The following is a 23,412-nucleotide window of genomic DNA, read 5'->3' as shown; positions in this document are numbered from 1 at the left end:
GGGCGAACTCCGACCATCGTGTCTGGATGTAGTGTACAATTAAAAGGTGGTTTAGCTTATGTAACTTTAAAATAAAAAAGAAAACATTAAGTGCAATTGTAGTCCTTTGGTGAAGACTGACTTGTTGTGAATACTTGAAATGTAACAATTTATGAAAGTTTAAGTTTAAGAGCTCTGCAAGTGTTGATTATTTACACTTGCACTTTTTTGTGCAATGTTTATATTTGAACTATTAACTAAAATATGCGTTTTCAGCAATTAAAAGGCAAAATACTAGATACAGGAAGTGCGCATCTTTTTTGAAAATGCGTGTTTTTTATTTATGACCTATAACAAAAAGTAACAAAAACATCAAGTTATAACATATATAATAGTTCAAAGTAAAAAAATATATAAAAGCTAAAAAATAGAGGTAAAAGTTTGGCTCTCGAAGAAGAGTAGTTGAAGACCGCTGCCATTGTAGATGGCTGGAATACAACATGGCCCAAGATGGTTGTAAGACAGGCCATACCTACACACACACACACGCACACACATACACACAGACAAAATCATTGCTGTCTGTGGTGACAGCAGTTGCGTATAAAAGCCGGGAGCAGTGTGTCTATGAATTTCACAGCTGACACATGAAACTGAAGAATCGTGGCATTATGAAAAAGTGTTTCATCAATGAGAATCATATTACTGTGATAAAGAGCAGATTCACGGCTGTACGGCATCGATTCTGTCTACGGCCGTGTCCGAAACCACACTTACACACACCGCACAAACACATGAATCATCCGCCACAGTCACAGCGTGTCACGTATAAAGTTTAAAGGTTTATAATGAAACTTTAACTTTCATAAATGTTTTTATTTAGTCATCAATGTGGGTTATGGTTAGTCTATAATAATTATATTTACAAACTTTAATCATTTGTCCTTAAACGTATTAGATTCAGACAGGCTGACTCTTACCCGTCCACTTATTGATGGACACTTAAGCAATATGGCTGGAGTAGGAGTGTGATATAGCTCTAGTTCAGTGTTTCTCAAACTTTTTCAGCCCAAGGACCACTTTATCTTCCAATTTTTTTCTGAGGACCACCTAACAGAATCCCACTCTAACACGCCCCAAAAAAACAACAAAATAGGAAGGATAGGCTAAATATAAGTTTAATATGCACTAATAACTAATTTTGTAAGCACAAATGCAATGCTATGTTCAGAATTTGTTATATTAATTTTATTTCATTTGAAAAAGTAAATGTGAAATAAGTTGCAGCTTAATCTGAAAAATCTACTAAAATAAGTGACAATTGTATAAACACCTAGTTTAGGTCATCTTTTGGCGGACCACTGGGGGGGTTTGGCAGACTACTAGTGGTCCGCGGACCATACTTTAAGAATTACTGCTCTAGATCATCACTGTGATGATATAGAGCTATCTCACACGACTCTGAGAGCGATATTGCTTTTATACAACAGTTCGACGGCACAAGTTTGATAAACGAAAACTAGAAAACAACAACGGAGTTATTTTAAAAGGGTCTTTTGTGAGGAACTACTTTCTTCTGCCATGCACTTGAAATGCAGACTGACAGGTAACACTTTCGGCCGTTTGTTTTTTAATGTCAAATAGATGTAATATCCGTTTCTGAATATTACCGTTTCTGGGTCACAAAATGTAGTTTAAACAGGCGAGAATATATATGAAGAGTTTCGTTGCAAAACGAGATAAATCCATTTTTTAACATTTTTGTCAAAACATGTTTATTATTATGTTATCATGTTATTACTTTGTTTTATGGTGCTACTTAGCTGTATTTTTAAGTTATGAAGGTTTAAATCAAAACAAACCAACTGCAGTTGCATTGAAATTAATAGGAATGCACAACCAAAAAACGCGATTTCTGAACAATTAACAAAACGGTGGTTATCTCGTTTTGCAACAAAACTCTTCATATGTATAATATTTAAATGTGAAATCGATTAGTAAAGATAGCACCTATTCAAACATTTGCTTAAAAAAATCTAACCAGCGGGTGTCAAATATTTGCATACGCCACGGACTACAACCTCATCTTGGACAATCATATTTGATGCTGGCTCTGCGGTATCTGTGACTGATAATCAAAAAATTGATTTTATTTGTTTGCGGTTGACTCATTAATCTATTATTTGTTTCTTTTATTCATATTTACTCATTTGTTGCAATTTTTGGCGGATGTAAAAATCCATTACTATATACGAAACTGATTTTCTATTTAATTTTAATGCGGTACTAGAGCACTGCCTTTTTACTGGACTTTGTTCTTGTCAGTAATATGAAACAGACAAATGAATCGCCTTTTCAATTGCATAGTTCCCCATAGTTTGGTTTGGGTCAGGTCGGGTCAGCTCACTTCACTTTGGCTTGGTAAGCTTTACCATCGAGTTAAGTAACACTTGAGTGGGAGGGATTATAGGCGTGTAGTTATATTTGTGCTGCCTACTGCTGTGACATAATACATGTGAGAGCGTCGTTGTACATTCCCATACATTAATTTATTTCTCAGTCCGCCACAAAATTAAAATTGACCACCAAAAAGAGATCGCGTTTATCACTCCCTCTGTCTCACATGACAGTTTCTGTACAAACACCCATGACGTCGCTTGACGCGCTCCGCTGAGCCTCATCTACGTTGCATTTAAGCATATATGTGGATGTGCGCGTCATGACTGTGCCGCCACAAATTGCAAGTCTGGAAAAAAACTGTTATGGTGTTCATGATGCTCCTTCATCGCTAAAAGTGAGTTTGGGAACTTATAAAAGAGCACAGATGACAACAGGTTTACTCGAGACAACGCAAGCTAGCACGAAGGTAAAGCTAATCTTTTAAATTATAAGGATGACGCTGATAGTGACGATTCTCTCAGACCAATCACTGATCTACCGTTTTGGTATCAGCTCGACTCGCTTGGAACCTCAACAAAAAAGTTTCGGGTACTACGTACTGCACCCAGTGGAAAAGCCCCCAAAGTAAGCCGACCCAAAGCAAACTGTGGGGTACTGTGCAATTGAAAAGCGGCATAAGTTAAAAAAGAGTCAGAGAGATGCGGTTTCTGCGTGATGCTTATAAATGTCAGTGGTGTCGTCTCGTGTTTTAATATTCACATCACCTGAAATAAGTCAACAAGCGTCCCGAATCCCTGATGTATAGTTAGCCAGTGTCCTTACCTGTGCCCGAGCGCCTGTACACGATATACAAGCTGGGTTAATTCCAAACATTATGCAATGCACTCAACCTTCGATTTCCCGTGTGACTCAAGCTATGACTGCACTACCAACATTTATTTCTGAAAGGATGACAAGGCACCATCTAATAAACGCTGCATAAAACACACACACATGCAATGATGTCATTGGCATGTGAACAAAATGATATACAGTAATGTACAGTATGCAGACAGCAGTACTCTCAAGTATTTCATTTCTAACATGTCAGAGATAGAGAGAGCGAGCAAGAGAGAGAGAGAGAGAGAGAGAGAGAGTCACTGTGTCCTGCGAGACTCAAGATCTTTGTATATGTTCCTGTATTAAAAGAGCCAAATAAAAAAGAGCCTTTATTCCACTGTGTGCCGTATCAATCAGAGAGAGAGAAAGAAAGAGAGAAAGAAAGAAAGAAAGAGAGAGATCTACCACCATCTACTGGCAGTCAGACTGTATCAGAAGTTTACATTTTCTTTATGCATTTCCTTTGAATTGTTATGACGATCACAAAATTACAGTCAGATGTATTTAAAGAATACTTAAGGATAAAATAATAATGAACTATTCAACTATTCTTTTTCGTCCTCTATAGTTTATATCAGGGGTCTCCAACCTTTTTGTTAGCAAGGGCTACCACAATGAATAAAACAATCTCAAAACATTTTGACTTATTTTATTTCACATGTTTTATCATTGTTTAAACTGAGACTTTTAATAGAATGAGCTTTGGACTCGGTGTGAGCAACCTGATGCCCGCGGGCACCATGTTGGCAACCACTGGTTTAGAGTTTTCTATACTACTAAGCTGTAATAACCACCATGTTTGTGTTCAATACCATAATACTAGGACCCTAATTGGATTATCATGTAAATACCATGCCATTGCAAAACTGCAATTATCCAGTACCATGTATAAAGTACATACACAGTACAGGAGGAGAGAGACAAGACAAGAAAAAAGATCAGAGAGGAATAAAGGAAGAAAGGAAGAAAGGAATAAATAAAGAAAGACTTATCTCATCATCCCATCAGTAACAGTCTGATCATTAGACACATCCGATTATTAAACACATCTGTTTGACTGGCAGATGTCTTATAGACTGCAGTTTCTCTGTTCCTCCAGCAGATGACTCTACTATGATAACAAATCCAGTTTTACCTTACATGACCATGTATCCTTAAATAATCCCAGACGAAAGCTACACCATGTTGTACATACACTGACACTAGATGGCTGTACCATAGCATCCTTAAACATGTTATTTGCAAACCATGATACCACCAAAGTTTTACAAAAATCACCCTTACAATTATAACATTACTAAGTTCCAGGAATGTGGACTTGAGTCACATGGCTTGCAAATTTTATGACTTGCGACTGGACATCATTAAAAAAGACTTGAGACTCGACTTGAACTTGAGCCCTGTGACCCGGAAAGACTTCATAATCAGATCAGAGTCCTTATCACTGTAGACAGGTCCCTGCAGCATGCACTTGACCCACATCCCTGCTCCTGAAAACCCTACTCTGTCCATGTGATCGCCGCCCAGGCCCAGCAAACAATTGGTCGCAATCACTGGTGCTCGCCTCATCTTCACCGTTACTGCTGATATTAAATGTTAAACATATTCCTCACTTCTTTTGTTTGTATGACATCCGCTTCCCGGGAATCCCGCTGCAACATTCCCACTTTGAAAGCGTGATGTGCTTTAATTTTAAACTCATCGCTGAGGCAACTACAGTTTTGTTCAGTCAGTCACATATTTTAATTGCTTGTGCATTTTTTTTTTATTTAAACCTCTATTAAATTAATCCATAATTGCAGAGATGGAAAGTAAGTTATTTTTATAAATAAAAAAATCAGGTCAGGAGATTTGTCTTGTTCCCATGCGATCTCTCCCTCCTCCCCTGCATGTGTCTGCGAGTAAGCAGCAAACATCTCCGACACTGGCACATCACATCACAAGGTAGGCAGTAATTAACCCTTCATAGCTCCTAATTCAGTGTATTTTTTTGCTTGTTGTTTACTGTGATAAACAAAATACTAAATAGCCATGACAAATGTATTTAACTTGTGTCTTGGTAACATACATGACTCGTAAGCAGCTCATGTAATAAGTTAGCTCAAGTTTTAACGCAATAAGCCTACATCATGGCCATACAGGCTAATGTACTGTACTAGTCCATTTATAATAGAGACACTATAGGTGGATACAGTAAAGTTTGCGTCTAATAATGTCATCAGAACCACCATATGCAAATTAAAATGCGATTCTGTCATGTTTAAATATACAGTAGGGATGGGACGATTACTGGTTTCACGGTTAACTACGAAAAAATTTCCTGACGGTTAGCATTTTCCTTTAAAAAAAAATTTCCATTACAACCGTGTTTGATTACCGTGATTTTGAAAACTCGGTATAAATCCTGTCCAGCCAGAATCAGTTTGAGGCAGGCGCGCACATCCAACATAGTTTTTTGCACAAGGCATAATAATTGTACAAGGATAATGTATTGTATTCATTCATGGTAAACTTATTAGACAGATTTATTTTTTTTACCACATAAATAATTTCAGGGACATGAAATATTAAATTGTTCAAATGTTTTCAGTGTGTGTATCAGTTCTTTTTGAACATTTCCATCTCATTTTAACAAAACCATGATAATATTGATAACCCTGATAACTTTGGTCACTTTAATCATGATATGAAATTTTCATACCGTCCTATCCCTAATATACAGATTAGCATATTTTGGTTAATTAAAAAAAATCTTTTACATATGCAAACAGGTGAAGGGTAGAAGGCTTAAAACAAACACAATAATAATAACAATAATAATAATAAAAATAATAATAATGTGTATTTTTAATTTTTTTTCATTGGACTAATATAAGAACAAACAAAATTAGTAAGCTGCTTCATTAGCTGAAATCTTTTTGTATGAATGTATTAAAATGATGTGAGGTACAGCTAAAGTGTTAAACTAAAACAAATAGTATTTATGGCTACTTTTTACTTAAGTACACGTGAGAGCCCATACTGTACTTTTTTACTTTAACTTATGTTTAAATACACTGATTACACGTTTTTACTTAAAGGAATATTCCATTTTCTTAAAAGAAAAATCCAGATAATTTACTCACCACCATGTCATCCAAAATGTTGATGTCTTTCTTTGTTCAGTCGAGAAGAAATTATGTACTTTGAGGAAAACATTGCAGGATTTTTCTCATTTTAATGGACTTTAATAGACACCAACAATTAATACTTAACTCAACACGTAACAGTTTTTTCAACAGAGTTTCAAAGGACTCTAAACAATCCCAAACGAGGCATAAGGGTCTTATCTAGCAAAACGATTGTCATTTTTGACAATAAAAATAACAAATATTCACTTTTAAAGCACAACTTCTCGTCATGTAGATCCGGTCGTGATGCGTCAGCGTGACCCCACGCAATACGTCATGACGTCAAGAGGTCACAAAAGACGAACGCAAAACTCCGCCCCAGTGTTTACAAGTGTGTTGAAAGAGGACCGTTCCGACATTGTTGTATGTGGAATGATACTAATTAATGTCTTTGTGTCAGTTTATTGTTTAAAATGGTCCGCAAATGTGCGTTTTATATATGTAACACATGACCTCCCTACGTCACTATGCATTTACGTTAGGTCGCGCTAGACCGGACCTAGACAAAAAGTTGTGGTTTAAAAGAGCACATTCTCTATTCTTCTTGTCAAAAATGACAATCGTTTCGCCAGTCAAGACCCCCACGCCCCGTTTGGGATCGTTTATAGTCCTTTGAAACTCCGTTGAAAAAAACTGTTAAGTGTTGAGTTAAGTGTTAAGTGTTGGTGTCCATTAAAGTCCATTAAAATTAGAAAAATCCTGCAATGTTTTCCTCAAAAAACATAATTTCTTCTGGACTGAACAAAGAAAGACATCAACATTTTGGATGACATGGTGGTGAGTAAATTATCTGGATTTTTCTTTTAAGAAAATTGAATATTCCTTTATGTATCTGTACTTCTACTTAAGTAAAGGATGTGTGTTCTTTTCTTATCTTTGCATAATCGAGATTTAATCTGAGTTTAAAGTTATAGTGCAATAGGACTAAAGTTAATCTTAAATATAACTTAAATCCCAACACAGTTTTAAGGCAAGTCGTGTTATAGTAACACATTTTTTTATTAATTTATTCATGTTTGATGACACCAATAGCCCCTGTTTTTCGTGTCTCTGGAGACGAATGTCTTTTTCGTCCATCCTAACACAAACTTCTATCAATGGCTGTTTGTGTCTGTGGCACGACTGTCTTTATCGTTGTCATTTCATTCTTCTTCTCATCGTTCCTTTCCACTTCCAAATCATTCTCACTTGGGGTTAGATTCCAGGTTTGCGTTAGGATGTAATTTTATGCATTGGTTTCTACATGTTTTGCATCTGCTTTTAAAAGTATTCTGGCCTGGAGTTGGGGTTAGAGTGGAGAAAGTGATGTTAACCCAAACCCAAACGACAATGATCAAAAAATAGAAAACAACGATGAGAAAACAAAATATAAAATGGCACGATAAATAAAGTAGTGCCACAGACACGAACAGCCATTGGTTGAAATTCGTGCTGGGAAGGACAAAAAAGACATTCGTCTCCAGAGACACGAAAAACAGTGCCAATTCGTGTAATCAAACACGAATAAATTAATAAAAAATTTTGACTTACCTTGAGACTGAGTTGTAAATCCATGATTAAAATGATTGGTTTAATTTAAACCTCTTTTTTATAGTATTGATGTTGTATAATTTTGGATTTCTCTGCTGTCGTAGCAGGAGGCCCGAAATGTCTTGAAACAGCCCATTAGGATTAAGGTAGGACCATACGTCCTCTTTTCACTGTCATTTCCTCTTTTAGGACATAAAAAATGCGTCTGGCCAGGAATTCTAAATTGCCAGGGATTCAGTTTTTGCATTTCCCATTCATTATGTGCGTTTTTGCATTGCTTTCTCTTTATAAATATGTATCTCTTCAGAAACTGAGAAAACAGAAGGTGATGTTACAAACTATGCAGGTGATGGTTTGCTTCCTGCCCTCATTGACCTCTATTTTGTTACTGTTTTGATCATCTTGTTACTCCCAACAGAAACCAAAACATTTTACATTTGTATGAATCATATTAAACATTAGTTTGTGTGTATTAGTGAATCACAGAGACATTTCGAGTGTCTTCACAATACGGGAACTGTGAGGTTTCTGTGCTTTGCAAGGTCATGGTGTCAAACAAGCACACACAGACAGTTTTCACTTTGAATAAATCCTGAGAGTTTTACAACAGAACAGAAGTATGTTGAAAAGACCGGCTGCTATTCAAAATCAAATCATTTCAAAAAGTCTTTCAACAAAACGTCTACTTTGCTCTGAACGAGTTCAGGGTCAAACAGATTCCAAACGCTGCTTTCCTAAAGTGAACTCCTCACATTGATCAAGCTCTCTATAAACACACATCAACACAGGCCAGACTTCATTCTGTTTATATTACAGAAATGTGAGAAGAATCACAAAGCTCAGTAAAGTCTGTACACAGAGTTAGTATATAGTATCAGGTATTTTGTTATCTTATGCAATTAAAACTCACACCTTCAAGCCACAATAAGTAAGTATTTTTATAATTAAATTTCTGAAAAACACTTGCGCGGTGTAAAATATTTAATGCAGTTGTGTACTTACATTAGATCCAAAGAAATACCAGTTAATGGCTCGTCACCTGTCTCCCTTGCAATCGTTGCCCTTTTACGAGTTGACAAACGTGGACAATCTAACAAGCAATCTGTAAAAAATTCAACCTTTTTGTCAGATCAATATATATATTGCCGAATTGTTTTAAAGCTCCGGTTCTGTCTGTGATTTTGAAGCTTTGATTGTGTTTATAGTGGGCAATATAACATGTGTTCATATTTCACGTGAAAAAAACGTGCTATTTTTCACACAATTTACTTATCTGTATAGCGCTGTTTTCACTGTCCTCAAAACAGGCTGATGTCTTCCTTGTTATGTGAAGTCCCTCCTTCAGAAATACGTAACGAGTTCTGATTGTGTTGTTTGTTTTTAGTGTGCTGTGATTCGATAGCTGCTTAGCTTAGCAGAGCCGTTTGAGCCAAAGCTGGTGACTGACGTATTCATGTGGGCGGAGTTTAGTCAACGAACTGTTTTGCTGACGTCATTAAAGCAGGAAATAGAGGGCTGTTGTCCAAACCGACCGTTCGTTGTAGGCTTTTAAAGAGGAATTCTATTGAAGAAAATATATCGCCTGGCAGTGAACTTTGAGCGTTATCATTTTACAGGTATTATTTATTCTATTATAGCAACATTACACACTAACTAGGGTTTAAAAAATGGTATCAGGAAGAACGTGACCTTTAACTTCATGCTGCATTTTTTGACAGTGCAGCAAATTCAATACGATGGCATAAAATAATGTGATCAAGCGTACAGTTAATAAAACATTCATTTATCACCTCATCTATGAGCATGATTAGCGAAGTCAATACATCTTTGGAAAACAACATCTCTCATCGTTCCACTTTCCTTTATAACGTCATTAAGCTTCGCCTTTGTTAATGTTTTACTGTGTCATAGTGACCTCTAGTGGTGAAAATCCTACATATTGTGGCTTTAAGTGTGACATAAATCTTTTGAGGCTTCTGTGTACATTATATGCTATGCCTTATCAAATTATCTTGAGGGACAAAATATGGTGTCAAAGATGTCCTATTAAAGGAACAGGTCCCCTAAAAATGAAAAATCTCTTAATTTACACACCCTCTTTCAAGATGTATGACTTCTATTTTCAGCATAACTTAAAATGTTTTGTTATAAAAAAAATCTGATGAATTTTCTATGCTAATTTAATCCAACGGGTTTAAAGGAAAACACCACCGTCATTCAATATTATATTATGTTCTCTAGAATGAATACATACCTCTCTGTTTTCCATGCGTGCACTTAGTCATTGTACAGCGCGTCGTGAATGTGTTAGCATTTATCCTAGCCCCATTCATTCCTTAGGATCCAAACAGGGATGAATTAAGAAGCCACCAAACACTTATATGTTTGAAAACTATACTGGCCCTGTCCCAAATTGCACACTCCGGACTTGTGGTCCTCCTCAGAGTCCACACTTTGATGACATCATGTAGTGCAGACCTTAGGGACCCTTGATGCGAGTCCACATGGGTGCACCGGAGTCATATTTTGGGACAGACTCGAGCGTCACCCCGAAAATAGGTAGGGAAGTTGCCCATCAGTGTGAACTCCTCCCTTTCATTGTCTGATTGGTCTGACTGCTCTTTCGCAAGGACTTCTGGGTTGGTAAAGTGCGAGAAGCCTGCTGGAGTGCGGGCTTTGCCGAACGCCGCATCAAGGGGGCAAAGGGGGCGCTGATGAGCACACTTCGAAGCGTAGAAATGACAGATGGGACACCCTACGGACTTGTAGACTAAGTGAGCACACGCAATTTAAGGCCATGAGACCAAAAGTCCACATGAAGTGCGCTATTTGGGACAGGGCTTCGACCTCGGCAATAGGGAAATCATGGAAGTGTTTGATGGCTTCTTAATTAATCCCTGTTTGGATCCTAATGAATGAATGGTGCTAGGCTAAATGCTAACACATTCATGACACGCTGTACAAAGATTAAGTGGACGCATTGAAAAAATATAGGGATGTATTCATTCATCTAGTTGAAGGAAGGACATAGTAAAATATTAAAGAGAACCTATTTCATTGCTAAAAAACAACATTATTTTGTGTATTTGTTATAATACAATGTGTTTGCGTGGTTTATGGTAAAAAAAAAACATTTTCCACATAACGTACATTTTTGTGGTTACAGATTTCACTCTCTTCCTGAAACGCACAGATTTGAAAAGCTCTAGTCTCTGATTGGCCAGCTAATCTGTACGTTGTGATGGGCCTGAAAACCTCTGACGTCAGCCGGAAAAGTGACGCTCCTTACCATGTTTGAAAGACTCGGTTGCTAACAGGAGTTAATTTAGAGGCTGTAAGTCTGAAGCGGGAGGAATTATGGTGCATTCCCACCAGCCGCGGTGGAGGCGGCAAAAACGCGCTATTTGCGCGTAGTTGGACGCTCGAACATTTGAGTTCACTCGCTTCATTCGCGCATGAAATTGTAGTCATTTGAGACATTCACACGGAAATTTGCATCATGGGAGGGGCTTCTGCGACTTTACATTACTACTACAATAAGATCCTGATTGGTTAACGCGGCGCTGAAGTTCAAATTTTTGTACTTTCGTGTTTCCCGTGGCAATTCACGTGTACCGCGCCGCAAGATGACTAATCGCGTCTTTGCATTGACTTAACATGTAAATCACTTGCACTTGCCGCGTCTACTGCGTCTGGTGTAAACCGTGCATTATTATAATGTCGGTCTTCATAAATCTCAGGAAATAACCTGTTGCCTACAATCCGTGTGTTTGTTGTAGTCCAAGAAAAGAGATTTACGTTGGAGACGATAACTCACGTCATTGTTTACTTTGGAGTTTGCACCTTTTGCATATCGTTAACATGAACTAACACACACTTACACACCAAAGGAAATGTTAAACGTGAATCGGACAATAGGTGCTCTTTAAAAAAGATGGGTTTTCCTTTAACTCAACCATGGCCTGAAAAAACAGCATGTTAAATTGTGTAATTCACGTTATGTTAGCATAATCTAAGAATGTAACAAAAACAATTTTATTTACTTTAAAGTATCACATTTATTTGCTTGCCTTTGGAGCAGTGTTTGCCAATTCTGGTCCTAAAGGACCCCCTGCCAAAATGTTTTAGATGTCTGCTTATTTAACACACCTGACTTAACCCATCAGCCTGTTAGGGAGACATGTTTACAATTTTGGAAGGAGGCTGATAAGTTTAATCAGGTGTTTTAAATAAGGAGACATCCAAAACTTTCTGGGAGGTGGTCCTCGAAGACCACGATTGGGAAGCACTGCTTTAAACAATGCAATTAATGTATTTTGTGCTTGATTTTTGCAGAAATCTTGTATCATTTCACATAAATATATTTATTTCTCCAAACTCTAAACAGATTGCCAATTTTTTTATTATATACAGTAAAGAAGCCATTGTGTATACTGTGCAGGCATTTGTACTCTTACATGTGTATTTTTGGAGTGTGTGCACGCATATCATTATGAGTCTCTATTGTTGCCAAATTGAGGTTTGGATGTTGTAGTGCAATTGATGCAGGTGACCCCATGACCCAGGCAGGAAAGATGCGGGCGATGCAGTTTGCCACCCACTCATCACACACACATGCACACAAACACATGCGCACACACACACACGCACACGTCCCTCTCCAAACATCTCGCTAATGAGATGAATTAGCTGAATGCAACAGATGAGTGTGGCTCAATCGAATGCTATCCATCTGTCAGTCAACAAATACACACCATAGATGACATATACACACACACAAATTAGATGCTACACAACACATGATAGATGACTAGAACTAAAGTTTTATACAAACAATTATTAAAGCACACATAAACCTTACAAGACAACTAAAGGCACTGCACAGAAACGGCCGAATATATGATGCAAGCTTAAAACGTGCCAGTATCAATAAATGAGACTCATGCACCCTGATGCACAACAGAGACTGTTAAACACAAGCTATTAGTGGCTTATAAACTGGATTCAAACTGGAAGCAGATGTAAACAAGATTAATGTGTAATCCGGTTCACAGGAGGCGTCTGTGCCAAATGAAACGATAACAGGCCGGTAATGAATGGCACACCGTGTGTTTGTGTCTCCACTGACTCGGAGTGTTTGACAACATTACAGTGTCAATGAAGAGGGGTCGACGGGGGGCAGAAAGCTTTCGAAAAACAGCGCTCGTACACCCAGCAGGAGATAACGCATAATCACGTACTCATATACAGAAATACTAATTCATAGAACACAGATGAGATGTTTTTGGGTTGATGATGGTGGAACAATAGTGATTTTTTTAAAGCAGTGTTCAATGCTAAAAACACACACACGGATGCGTTTTATATTACAGCACCATGTTACATTGTTCCTGTATACGTATCATGTATCTTTACTATATTTAATTCATAATAGCACACAGGAGTCAAAATTAAATGACACCGGGTACGATTTCTCATGAACAACTCGACTAAATAAATGTATGACTTAACAACTAAACTAAAATTATAAGTGGACTTCGGGGAAATAAGAAAACACTCCAAATATGTCGAGTATGACAACATAAAGTTGATAGACGACAGATGTTTCTGAGAACATGCAGTAATCTCATGTGGAGACGTGCTAATGGCTGAGGAACGCAGGAGGTGGAAAACAACAGGGTAAGATAAAATAATAAAGATAAAAATAAAATGAAGTCTGTACAGATGGAGCAGACGGTAGGAGTGATTTGGCCGCTCTTTAGTATTTCTAAATAAATCACTTTAATTCCCACTAGAACATCCCATCACGTCCAGAAATGACCAGATCAGTGGGCTTATGTGACTGTCAACACTTCACTATCACACGCAAACACACATAAATACATATGGAGCTCACGATCTGCCAACACAAACACAAGCATATGTCAACTCGCTTTATTCTGTAAACACTCACTGTCTCCTGCCAATGAACGTAATGTAGACAGACAAAGATTCGATCACATTACGTCCACTCTCAGCTCTTTAAACTGGTTACCAATCCAGTACCGAATTACTTTCAAAATTCTAATTTTGGTTTTTAAATCACTTCTACCTCTCAGAAACACTTTCTATTTATAATCCCACTAAGTGTTTGAGATCCTGTAATACTGGCCTCCTTAAGGGCCGGGTATACTTCCATTGTGCATCCGCAGAGTTTCCAAAAGTATACTCAACGCGGTTTAGGCGCGGATGGCCGAGTTTGGCACATGCGCAGTACAAATGTTTCGTTATACCCCTCTTGAGAGGTCAGCCCAGAGTCGCGTCCATGTACAGGACATGCACAAAATCAGGATAGAAGAAAATGAAGAAAAGGTGCTGCTACTACTAGTGATGGGAGAAACAAAGCTTTTCGAAGCAATTGGTTCAATTAGTTCAAAAAGTAGACAAAATGGTAGTGTTATAAGTCAGAAGGATGAATGTTTTATGATCTTGCATAATAAAACTGACCCGAGTTCATCGAACCATATTAATCACTGGTCATTTGTGATCAACTCCCCCTAGTGGTGAACCATCGAATTTTCAAAACGTTTCGAAACAGTTGTGACGTAATGAAGCCTCGTTTGCTAAAAAATTATGTAATTTGGCCAGTTTGAAACACGCTCCAAACCAATGATTCGAAACAAAAGATTCATAAAATTTTCGAAGCCTCATGAAGCAGTGCTTCAAAAGCGACCATCACTACCTACTGCATTGCAAACAACATTCTGAAGAGAGAAGAAAAAAAAAAGTCGCAGTCCATCGTGTTTTCTATTCTTTCTTTAATGGGCTTATTTGTATCGATCGCACTCTTCTTCGATAATTGTACTGCACTATGTGTATAATTTGCGCGTGCGCTTGAGTCGAAAATGGTGTCATGCAGACGGTGCGCGTACACTTATGGCCCTACTATACCTTGGGCTTTATTGTTTCAAGAGAAAGGCTCAAATGCAGAGGTGATAGAGAATAAAAAAACAGACAGATAGACCAGTCCCTCCAGAAAAACGCGATTGTGCGATCGCGCGATATACTGCATAATCAGCCAAAGTCCGCATATTAATGCGGGGCTGCATTTTTTCCAAATACGACGCACTTTCACCGCATTAATTACATATTTCCACGCACAAAATATGCGGGGCTTGCATGATTTCATAATCTCCGCATTTTCGTAGCAAAAAGTCACATATATATTAGCAGAAAGTTGAAAAATGTTGCATTTACTTCCCAAAAGCGCAGCCGCGTCCTCTATTGCCATGGGAACGTTATGAAGTGACGTGATTATGTGACGTGAACATCATTGCAGCTTTTGCAAGTTTCCGCAGTTTTTGCAAGTTCCGCAATTTTTGCAAATTCCTGCAATTCCATCGCATAAATTGCATAAATATCCCGCATATTCCATCGCATTTTTTAATAAAACGTGCCGCAAAATCGAGGATTTTTTCCCCGCAACAATCACAAAAAAACTCTGCGTTTTTCTGGAAGGACTGATAGACAGAGAGAGAGAGACACTTTTTGTGCTATATTTCAAGTAGGGCCACACAATAAATTGAAAACATCGCAATATCGCAGACATGCCTGTCGCAATACTGTATGCATATCACAGTAGTTTGCAATAACTGAATAGTTTTAATGCTTTAAAAGGTTGCACTGAAAAGCATTAAGTTAATAGTGCTTGTCTGTGTTCTAACGGAATGTACATGTAATGTGAAATGTATGTTTATTATACAACTATAATTTTTAAATATACATCATTTAGGGCTATTAATCACAAAGAAAAATTGTGTTTGTATAATATATGTCTTTTTTGTCTAACATATACACATTTACATATGTATTTAAAAAAAATTGCATGTGTGTATTTTAGATAAAATAGACATTTTATATTATATAAACACATTTTAAAATATTATTTATACATAAAAAATTTCTTCAATTTATACATGTATGTATGTATGTATGTATGTATGTATGTATGTGTGTGTGTGTGTGTGTGTGTGTGTGTATGTGTGTATGTATGTATGTGTGTATATATATATATATATATATATATATATATAATGACACACACACAGACACTTTTATCTTGTATGCGATTAATCACGATTAATTGTTCACCTAACCCTAAATTGAATGTACAAACACAAAGCATTATCGTTTTAATTCATATCATTAAGCAACTTCTTATTGCATATCACATTTTTTCCTTCAATATCGTGCAGCCTTAATTTTGAGCCTTTAAAACCAAAATAAAAACTAAAATGTAAGTTACTCATCAGATACTAATTTGAATGAATAAATGAATGAATGCTGACTTAAAGAGATTTGAGTATAATTTCATAGAGGGAGACACAAGGCTAATATGCCACCATTGCCATAATAAACTTCAGCTAGATAGGATGTCAACACCAAAACAAGCTTACACGAAATAATTAAAAACCTAACACTACAACATCACAATCATTTCCCACAATCCTTTGGGGCAGGATCATTTTCCTGCTAACATGTAGAAATGAATGTCTGGGGTTTTTTATTTTCCTGCCCTTGTCTTTTCCGCCGTAACCTCTAAAATATGGACGGCGAGATCATATCACGAAAGCAATACCTGCGCCAGCAGCCTTCATACAAATTGATTCCACCCGCCAGACGTCCGGCGAGCTTCCTGCACACCCCGTCAGCACAACACACAAATGTCATGGTTATCTTTATGAGCTTGAGTCGGGCACGTGCCATTTGGCACCTGTCTGAGATTAACACCCAAGTGAGCGTGTTAGTTTGCCAGTCAAAATCACGTTGTGTGTTTGTTGATAGTCGTTCATCATCACACAAATAAGAGCGATTCTCAATTAGAGACATTTGTAAGAGGGTTTGTGATAAAGTCATTATATGAGTAAACAAAAATACTTTTTCTTTAAATAATATGCAATGATGAGATTATTTCCAGTGTGCACAGATAGTGTTATAACTGGGATGCATGCATGCTTTGATCAGGATTGACCTCATTGGTCAATCGCACCTGTATATGCATTTGTCAAACGCTTTTTACCCAAAGCGACTTAATGTATACAGTGAATTCATGCACACAGTATTTGTGTTTCTGGGATTCTTTGACAAAAGAGTTTGATTTATTGTTGTAATATAGAGATGGGAGCGCACTGCTCAACACAAACGTCTCAGATGAGAACATTCGGTACACTTTTCTTCCTGAATTCTGACACTTACTGTCACAAAACTGCATACAGACGAGCGGCGTATGCTGCCACGACAGTTATATTCCCTCCTACACCCACACTATTCCCAAAACATCGCTCCAAACTCTCTCTCCTTCTCACACGCCGACAAATAAAAATCCGAGTAGATTTAGAGGCGTACAGCGGCTGGAGGAGACTTATCTCCTGTGACTGCTATTATGTATCTTGCTTGTAAATTCTGAAGGGTTGTTTCATCATCAACATCTCTCCACAGGAGCAGACGGTACGCGAAGGAGTGTTACACAAAACCCCAATATTAAAGCACAGCGGCACCTGTGTTAACAGAGAAATCCCACAGATGAAGACTTTACAGCCAAACTGTACTACAGTACAATGGTTAAAAATGATCTAAATATTAACAGAAAATTCATTGTGAGCTTCTCAACAGTCCATACATCTGTCTTAAAACAATCAACAACATTTTATAGATATTACAGATAAATCTGAACTTTCATTCTTAAAATCCTTTTAAAGCTATATTCATTACCAAACACTATTTCCTAAACGTGTGAATTCCTCTGTACAGGTGAGAAAAATACTTTCACAAGTCATTAGGCAAGATTTACTTCAATTAATGTTTGTCGACATAATTACCCATGAACACACACAAACCCACAAAATAATAATGAAACAAAAATGGTTCAGAGATTAAAAAACTGGATTAGTTAATAATAAAAATGTATCAGCAGATGTAGTTCACTTTGTGTGGAGCACATGTAAGTGTTACAAACTATTAAGATGACATGCTAAATATATAACAAATTCTTAAAGTGTATGACAAGCTGAATGTCACGTTGAGAGCTCACATTTATAAATTTAAAATCAAAGCACCATAGGTGTGATTCTCTTCACAGTTTTCATTAAATCCTGATGTCATGCAGCAGGTGAAGCTACAGACATTCATATACAGGTCACTTAAAAAGTAAAGAAAAACACTTTTCAACAAGTCATGTGATTTATGTCTCAGTCATGTTCATATCACGAATCCATAAACTGTATAGTAAAACATGGACACAGTGTCCATGATGTCACCCGTAGGTTTCTGAAGTTTATTTTTGAAGCCCAAAGTGGGCGGAGCCGGCCGTCGCCATCTTGGCAGGACGTTACCACACCACTCACGCATAACCAAATATGGGAAAAGAGGCAGAAAGTGGGTGGAGCTGAGGTGCATGGTTGCTGAAACCATGCCCGCCTAGCTTGACAGTAGTGACAGCAGCGGCAATCCACCTGTCACCCAAGAACTTTAATGGACGCAAACTTGAAGTAAATAGACGCAAACTTTAAACGAATAGACTCAAACTTTAAGCGAAAAGATGCAAGTTTTAAGCAAACAGACGTGAACTTTAAGCGAATAGACGCACGGACTAAGCAGATAGATGCGGACATTAAGCAAATAGACGTGGACTTTAAGCAAATAGACACGCAGACTTTAAGCGGATAGACGCAAACTTGAAGCAAATAGACGCAAACTTTAAGAGAGAAGACGCGGACATTAAGCGAATAGACGCAAACTTTAAGCGGATAGACGCGGACATTAAGCGAATAGATGCAAATTTTAAGTGAATAGACGCGGACATTAAGCGAATAGACGTGGACTTTAAGCAAATAGATGCACAGACTTTAAGCGGATAGACGAAACTTGAAGCGAATAGACGCAAACTTGAAGAGAGAAGACGCGGACATTAAGTGAATAGACGCAAACTTTAAGCGAATAGACGCGGACATTAAGCAAATAGATGCGCAGACTTAAAGCGGATAGACGCGGACATTAAGCGAATAGACGCGGACATTAAGCGAATAGACGCGGACTTGAAGCGAATAGACGCGGACTTGAAGCGAATAGACGCGGACTTGAAGCGAATAGACGCGGACTTGAAGCGAATAGACGTGGACATTAAGTGAATAGACGTGGACTTTAAGCAAATAGATACGCAAACTTTGGGCAAATAGACGCACGGACATTAAGCAAATAGATACGCAAACTTTAAGCAAATAGACGCACGGACTTTAAGCAAATAGACGCAGACATTAAGCGAATAGATGCAGACTTTAAGCGAATAGACGTGGACTTTAAGCAAATAGATGCGCAGACTTTAAGCAGATAGACGCAGACTTGAAGCGAAGAGACGCAGACTTGAAGCGAATAGACACAAACATTAAGCGAATAGACGCAAACTTTAAGCGAACAGACGCGCGGACACTAAGCGGATAGACGCGGACATTAAGCGAATAGACGCGAACATTAAGCGAATAAACACGGACATTAAGCAAATAGACACGGACATTAAGCCAATAGACGTGGACTTTAAGCAAATAGATATGCAAACTTTAAGCAAATAGACGCACGGACATTAAGCAAATAGACGCACGGACATTAAGTGGATAGACGTGGACTTTTAGCAAATAGACATGAATAGACACGCACTTGCACGGGGTGATGAGGAGAATTGCCGTGATATTGGCACAAACTCGCAATGTTCGCTTTTAAACACGTCTTCTGTGCAAGTTTGGTCTAATATATATAGTGGCAAGAAAAAGTATGTGAACCTTTTGGTTTTCATGGTTTTCTGAATAAATTTGTCATAAAATGTGATCTGATCTTTATCTAAGTGAAGGGTATTGACAAACATAATGTGTCTAAAAATAATGACGCAGAAAATTCTTTCATGTCTTTATAGAACACACTAATTCAAAGTGGCAGTGGAAAAAGTAAGTGAACCCTTATAATTAATAACTTATTGACCCCTCCTTGGCAGCAATAACCTCAACCAGGCACTTCCTGTAGCTGTGGATCAGACCTGCACATCGTTGAGGAGGAATTTTAGCCCATTCTTCCTGGCAGAACTGCTTTAGCTCTGTTATATTCATTGGATGTTTTGTGTATGGCCCTCTATAAGTCAATCCATAGCATCTCTATTGAGTTGAGGTCTGGGCTCTGACTTGGCCACTCCAAAAGGTGTTTTTTGTTTTTCTGAAGCCATTTTGTTGTGGTCTTCCTTCTGTGTTTTGGGTCGTTGTCCTGTTGCATCACCCACCTTCTACACAATTTCAGCGGACATACAGACCTTCTTACATTATCCTGACGTCTGATATACTTGGGAATTCATCTTCCTTTCAATGATTGCAAGTTGGCCAGGTCCAAGTCATGATGTTTCGTCCACCATACCCTACAGTTGGGATTATGTTTTCATAATGATATGACGTGCCCTTTCTACACCAGATGTAGTGCTGTGGGTTTTTTCAAAATAGTTCAATCTAAGTTTCATCAGTCCACAAAACATTTTGCCAATACCGCTGTGGAGTGTCAATGTGCGCTTTTGCAAACTTCTGGCATGCAGCAATGTTCTTTTAGTAAGCAGTGGCTTCCTTCGTGGTGTCCTGCTGGGAAAACCCTTCTTGTTCAGTGTTTTACGTATTGTAGACTCATGAACAGAGATGCTAGGAAGTTTCAATGATGCCTTCAAATCTTTGTCTGTCTTATTGCTGAGTTGTGCTCTTGGTGTCATTTTGACTGGGTGCCCACTTCTTGGTAGAGTAGCAACAGTCCCAAAGCATCTCCATTTGTAGATTGTTTGCTGTAGACGGGTAAATTTCTATATAACTTTGTAACCCTTTCCAGCTTTATGAAAAGCAAAAATTCTTGATCGTAGCTCCTCTGAAAGCTGTTTTTGGTGAGGCATGGCTCACATTGGTGTCTTATTCTTGTGCAGAGCAAACTCAAAAAGTTTAAGGAGTTTTTATCAGTCAAACTAGCTGTAGTCCACCCCTCCAAACGTATTATCTTAACCAGACTCCAGGTTTGCTAAAACTGGACTCTAATTAGCTTTTTTGAGGTCATTAACTGAAAGGGTTCACATACTTTTCCCACAAGCACTATGAGTTTTTTTGGTTGTTCTCAATAAAGTCATAAAAGATCAGAATATTTTGTGCAATTATTTTTAGACACATTATGTTTGTCAATACCCTTAACCCATTTTATGACATTTTTTTTTAGAAAACTATAATATTCCAAAAGGTTCATACAGACTTAGTGTCCATGATGTCACTTTCTGAAGTGTATTTTTGAAGCCCAAATTGGGCATAGCCAGCCATCGCCATCTTGGCAGCACGTCACTGCGCCACTCTCAGATAACCAAATATGGGAAAAAATGCAGAAAGTGGGTGGAGCTGAGGTGCCTGGTTGCTGAAACCATGCTCGCCTAGTTTGACGGTAGTGACAGTCCATTCAAGAGGCGTCTAGAAGCTGTAATCGCCAACAAAGGCTTTACTACAAAGTATTAAATAAAGTGTGTTCAATACTAATTCCCTGTGTCATTTCACTTTATTTATTATGACTCAACTTGTATACTTAAATGTTCTGATTTCTTTGTATGAATTCAATATTTGTCTTGATGGCTACATCTGGTGGAAATTTTCTGTCAAAATGTCTTTGCTTAGAAATCCCCTTACTGATAAAAGTGCTCAAATACTTATTTTCCTCACTGTATATATACCCAAAAACAATTTTGGTACCTACCAGGTTTAGGGATGGGCGATATCTTATCGTTTGCGATATACTGCCAAAATTTATCCTCGCAATGAAAATCTGTCGCCTCACGATAACAACGATAAATCTAGTTGATTAGGTAGTTTGTGTGGCGCCCAATTCTGTTCAAGTGCGGAGTGAAAACAAACATTGCGGAAGGCGGACGTGAGGCTGAGGAGGTGCTTGTTGTTATTACCATGAATTTACCAGAATGAATTTACCAGTAAATACGCAGTGACAAAAATGCAGTGACGTTCCGTCTTTTTACCAGTTAGACATCATTCACACGTATCAAATTACCAGTAAACTCGGAGAAAAAGCGGAAGTTACCTGTGGCCCGTGGCCGGTGAGCACAGTGTCGTATTTGTAAACAATGGCGGGTTATGACTTACTGTAATATCCACGGTCCGTATTTTGTCATTTTCACATCTGTGGCAAACGCTGACGGTCGCGAAGTTGCTCGTGACCAAACAACATTGCGTTAGGCGGCGTCAAACGGAACCTGTGTTTGCGCTTCACAGAGGAGCGAGGTAAAGATAGTTTTAGGTTTGATATTCGCTGCATATCCGCCTAGGCTGCTCTAGGGGCCGTCTGCAAATCACAGAGGGTGTGCTAAGGACGTTGGCAATTTGGCAAATAGATGGTAAGCTGTTTGAAACAACTTTGGTGAAGAAATGTGGATGTTAACTTCAGGTGTGCTCGACTTTTAAGCAGCACATGTGTGGAAACATGCGGGGGTAAACGCGTCATCTATTCTATATAAAAAAAAAACGTTCTGATTGGCCCGAAGCTGTCAGCGCGGTCTGACGTTGTCTGTTCTAAATGCCGGTAATCCTATATTTTTCGTTCACAAATAGCACTTACTGGTAAATTACTGGTAATCTTAAAACCTGTTTTACTGGTAAATTGGGAGTACAGATTTACCGGAAAGGTTCTGTTCAAACATCACCTGTTAACTGCAATTTACCAGTAAATTACCAGTAAAGACTGTATGTGGGACTATTGACTGTTTCACACTGAACTTCTATATCAGGTTACGTTAACATGTTTGTTACTTTATTTGCAGTTGTACTCTGTTGTAATTTTGAAACACATCTAAAGACATTGTTACTTTTCCTGTTTGCACTATTTTTGCACCATGAGAGTATAAATAAATACAGAATCTGTGTTTACATTTTAAACTTGTAATTGATTTGAATTATTATTGTGTAATTGTTGTTGTGTGATGTTTTTCAGCACAGTCATTGGAACACAAATTAAACATAACCTAATCTGATATTTTACAGAAGAGAATAATTTATCGTATTTTTTATCGTCACAGCAACAAACAACTGAAATTACCGTGATAATTTTTTTTTGCCATATCCCACATCCCTAACCAGGTTATAAACATATTTATTCCTGCTGTAAGTTGGGCATCTTAACATTAGGGGTCTATGGGATTGACTCCCCTTTGGAGCCTGTCTCTTGCGGCCAGTCGATAAATTGAAACACTTCCGGAAGTGTTTAAGTACGAGCAACATGATCTGTGATAACAAACACTACTAATTAAAAAAATAAAGCCTGTTAATGGTTGAGAAATGTTACATTATTTATAATATTTCTAATCCTAACAGCACATATTATAAGCAAACAGCAGAAAGTGTGAATAAATGGGACGCATTAC

The 23,412-nt window shown here is 37.9% G+C and overlaps 1 protein-coding gene across 7 annotated transcripts in view; it reads right to left on the bottom strand.

Annotated features, from left to right (window-relative positions):
* The window catches only part of LOC129436739 (RNA binding protein fox-1 homolog 3), a 295,528-nt gene that overhangs the window by 175,850 nt on the left and 96,266 nt on the right, over positions 1–23,412 (bottom strand). The gene's annotated exons all lie outside the window — the stretch shown is intronic.

The sequence above is a fragment of the Misgurnus anguillicaudatus genome, chromosome 19, assembly GCF_027580225.2.
Source record: "Misgurnus anguillicaudatus chromosome 19, ASM2758022v2, whole genome shotgun sequence".
Taxonomy (NCBI): Eukaryota; Metazoa; Chordata; class Actinopteri; order Cypriniformes; family Cobitidae; genus Misgurnus; species Misgurnus anguillicaudatus.
The sequence above is the reverse complement of the archived record's forward strand: the minus strand, read 5'-3'. Positions and strand labels throughout refer to the sequence as shown.